The following is a 4,348-nucleotide window of genomic DNA, read 5'->3' as shown; positions in this document are numbered from 1 at the left end:
CAGTTTGGAAAATTAATGGAAGTTCTTGGAAAAATTAATAGAATATCCTGAAGATGAAAGAAAGTCTTCCTAACTTTTCCCTTTGATCATCTTGACCGTAAAGTTTTTGCAATTGCTGACCTAGTCTTTTCATGAAGAGGAATTGATTAACGTTTTTGTAAAGATGTCGAATAATATTTTTTAGAAGTCATATCAACCCATTCTGTTAGAAAAGTTATGTATATTAACAATATCAATTGCAGACCAGCAATATAATCTGCATATCCTTTTCATATTCGCTAAATGTTTGATATAGGAGGCTTTTAATTACCCAGTAAATCTTGACTACAGTAGAGCTGAAAGATTTTGAAGGTCAATCATGAGTAGCAGAGACAAGCGACACGACAATTTCCTAGAGACCGACAATACATACATATGCTCAACGTCCAAAGCCCCTCTCCACATAAACTGGGGTCAGAGAAGGCAAGGCAATGTAGACTCACAATGTCTCCCCCCCCCCCCACCACCACCACCATCAATATCCCTAGCTCACAAGGACGGTTGGGTTGCGAACACAACAATAAAAATTATCAGGAATGAGCGGGACTCGAACTCTCAACTAACGGAACGCCAATCTGTTCCAATAGGCTAAAGATTAAGAATTTCGCCTTAAAAAAATAATTTATTGGTATTTCTATAACACGCTAATATGAATGTCATCAATGAATTTACACAACCGGGGTTGTCGACACCTTACAATCATAATTTGAAAAATTAATTTTCGCTTCACGAGAAACTCGTTTGCAGATTTTGGAAGAACTGTATCAGTCATTGTAAGTTTCATGACTATATTTTTCAAAATACTATATAACGTTTAGTATCTTGGAATGACCATACATTCTTTAGTAAAAATTTGTATTTCTCAAGTATCGAAACATTATCATTCTTCCACCTGGCTGACTAAGGGTGGTCTCGGTATATCTTGATACTATCTGTGTGTTTAGTTCTAGATTATCTTTTGTTTTAAACAATAATAAAAAAAACTATTTCAAAGAAATGGTCTTTTTCAGCTGCCAATTTTCTTAATTTTCCCCCTACTGTTAATGATAATTTAAAACGCTTTTCCCTAATTGTTTTGCGTATACGCAAAGTGAATTGATAATCCATAAATACTTCGAATGCATTCAGATATATTCTGTACTTAAGTCTTGTTGCGGGGGATAAAATGTTTAATCATGCAATATGAGTCACTATCACTAAAACATCAAAGGACACAACATTAGATGAAGTGTTGATAACTTTGCAAAATTGATTCAGGATATAATTCTAACTTTCATCATTTTTGTGCTAGAAATAGGAATGAATGGCGAGCGATTGTGGCGCAGTTCTGATAGGCCTAGCTGCTTCCTCCGGTCGCCTTGATGGCCGCTGAGGTAGCAGCAGTAGGGGAGTCAGCATATGAAGCTTCATTTGTGGTGGATAACGGTGGAGGGTGGGCTGTGGCACCCTAGCAGTACCAACCAAACTCGGCTGAATCCCTCGTCAGGCTGGGAGAAACGAAAAGAAGAAAAGTCACCTTTTGTTCTTTCTTTTCATGTCGGCCACCTTCTAAAATTTTGGTAAGGGCCATGTTATATAGATAGATAAAACATTTTTTCAAACTTTCCATTGTACAGTATAGATATGACGATGGAAGATTTAGCTGAAGACAGACAACTTGAATACTTAATCACATAATATTAAGCTCTTCCATGAGACTACTAATAGAAAAATTTAATAAATGGTGATATTGCGTTGGCAGAAGTAACTGAAAAGATACATTTTAGCTAAGGAAATAAACAAAGTAAAAAAAGTCATTGAGGAAAACGTCTCCCTTTAGTATTCTTACATTAAAACAGTTAAATAAAACATATCTGAATACTTTTTAAAAGCGTTCCACTAAAGTCAGGAGGCCATGCATATAAGTGTTTGGAATGTTTCAGTTTTTCTTGACAACTTGACCAAGAATCCGACAAAAAGGTAAAAAAAATTGTCCATCGTAATGTTAGTAATGTTTGGCAGCTGGATAATGTGGATGTTTTTCTCTCGTCATAGTCGCAAATTACAATATTTATGGGTTGGGTATGTTTATGTGTATGTGTTTATATTTTGTGGGTAGGCTACTTGCGTATATATGTATATATATATATATATATATATATATATATATATATATATATATATATGTATATATACATATGAATAAAATGTAAATATATATATATATATATATATATATATATATATATATGCATATATATATGTATACATATGTATATATATAAATAAAATGTAAATATATATATATATATATATATATATAAATATATATATATATATATATATATATATGTATATATATATATATATATATATATATATATATATATGTATATATATATATATATATATATATATATATATGCGTATATATACTGATTGAGAGAGAGAGAGAGAGAGAGAGAGAGAGAACTTTTTAACTAAAGGTCATAAGAATGTTTTTTTCAGCCTTACATTCAAATTCTGAAGTCACTCCATAGAGTTATCCTGGATTCGTAAGATCTATTTATGATATTTGAAATGTCTTTTCATTTCTAATCGCTTTATTTCCATAGAGACAGCTTGTGTATAAAATGAGCAGCAAAAAAAGACAACTTTATGATATTCTTGCATTCTTCCTTTTCTATTAACTGTTAAAAACTTACATTTGAAACAAAGCAAAAAATGGAAATGATATTACTCTTTTTATAATATATCATATTGATCAGTGTGCTTGTTCATTAAAATTGTAATACTCCATGTCTTTTCAATCGGCTGTTATTGATACTTTCTCATTTATATTCTCAAGTATTCAGCGTTGAAGAACACCAAGGTACTTATTTAAATAATTAGAGATTCTCTCTCTCTCTCTCTCTCTCTCTCTCTCTCTCATATCACAATATTAACAGAGAATAACTCCTTATTGGTAGTAGGTTGGCCAGGGCACCAGCCACCCGTCGAGATACTACCGCTAGAGAGTTATGGGGGTCTTTTGACTGGCCAAACAGTAATACATTTGATTCTTCTCTCTAGTTACAGTTCAGTTTCCCTTTTGCCTACACACACGTACACACACACACACACACACACACACCGAATAGTCTTGCATATTCTTTACATATTCTCTTCTGTACTCATATACCAAGATTACCAAACAATTCTTCTTCACCCAAGGGTATACCGCCCTGTAATTGTTCAGTGGCCACTTTCCTCTTGGTAAGAGTAGAAGGGACTCTTTTAGCTATGGTAAGCAGCTCCTCTAGGAGAAGGACACTCCAAAATCAAACCATTGTTCTCTAGTCTTAGGTAGTGCCATAGCCTCTGTACCATGGTCTTCCACTGCCTTGGGTTAGAGTTCTCTTGCTTGAGGGTACACTCGGGCACACTATACTATCTTATTTTTCTTTCCTCTTGATTTGTTAAAGTGTTTATATTTTATATAGGAGATATTTATTTTAATGTTGTTACTCTTTTTAAAAATTTTATTTTTCCTTGTGTCCTTTCCTCACTGGGCTATTTTCCATGGAGCCCCTGGGCTTATAGCAGTGTGCTTTTCCAACTAGGGTTGTAGCTTAATAATAATAATAATAATAATAATAATAATAATAATAATAATAATAATAATCGGAAGGACCCGTGTTCTACTCTTAGACCGGACACATTCCTCTTTTAGCATATACTTAATAGTGAGTTATGAGGCTAGTGGTGACAGTTAGTCATTTGTTTTTAGTCAAAACTAGGTTTTGGGGGACAGAGAAGAAAGATGAAGAAAGAAATCCATTATAAGTGTGTGGTCGTTGGCCATGAAAATGTATACCATCAAACTCAATGCTGTTTTGACTCAGTATTCCTCACTCCACCGAGGTGAAACCATTTCTTAGATGTTCTATTTATTTTGTAGTTAGACGTTGTATATAAAGAGTTGTTATATAGATCATAAAAACTTGGAAATTTTAGCGATGTCTTATCACACTATTGATAATCGTAATAAGTACATCAGTAGCTACATTGCGATTCTTTATAAATTCATTCTTAACTCAAGGTTGAGTAATGTTATCACAAGAAGTCTATTATTATTATTATTATTATTATTATTATTGTTGTTGTTGTTGTTGTTGTTGTCATTATTATTATCATTACTAATATTTTTATTGTTGTTATAATTTTTATTGTTATTATTATTATTATTATTATTATTATTATTATTATTATTATTATTTCCTAAGCTACAACTCTAGTTGGAAAAACAGAATACTATAAGCTCAAAGACTTCAACCGGGAAAATAGCCCA

Source organism: Palaemon carinicauda, chromosome 37 (genome assembly GCF_036898095.1).
Source record: "Palaemon carinicauda isolate YSFRI2023 chromosome 37, ASM3689809v2, whole genome shotgun sequence".
In the NCBI taxonomy this organism is placed as follows: Eukaryota; Metazoa; Arthropoda; class Malacostraca; order Decapoda; family Palaemonidae; genus Palaemon; species Palaemon carinicauda.
The sequence above is the reverse complement of the archived record's forward strand: the minus strand, read 5'-3'. Positions refer to the sequence as shown.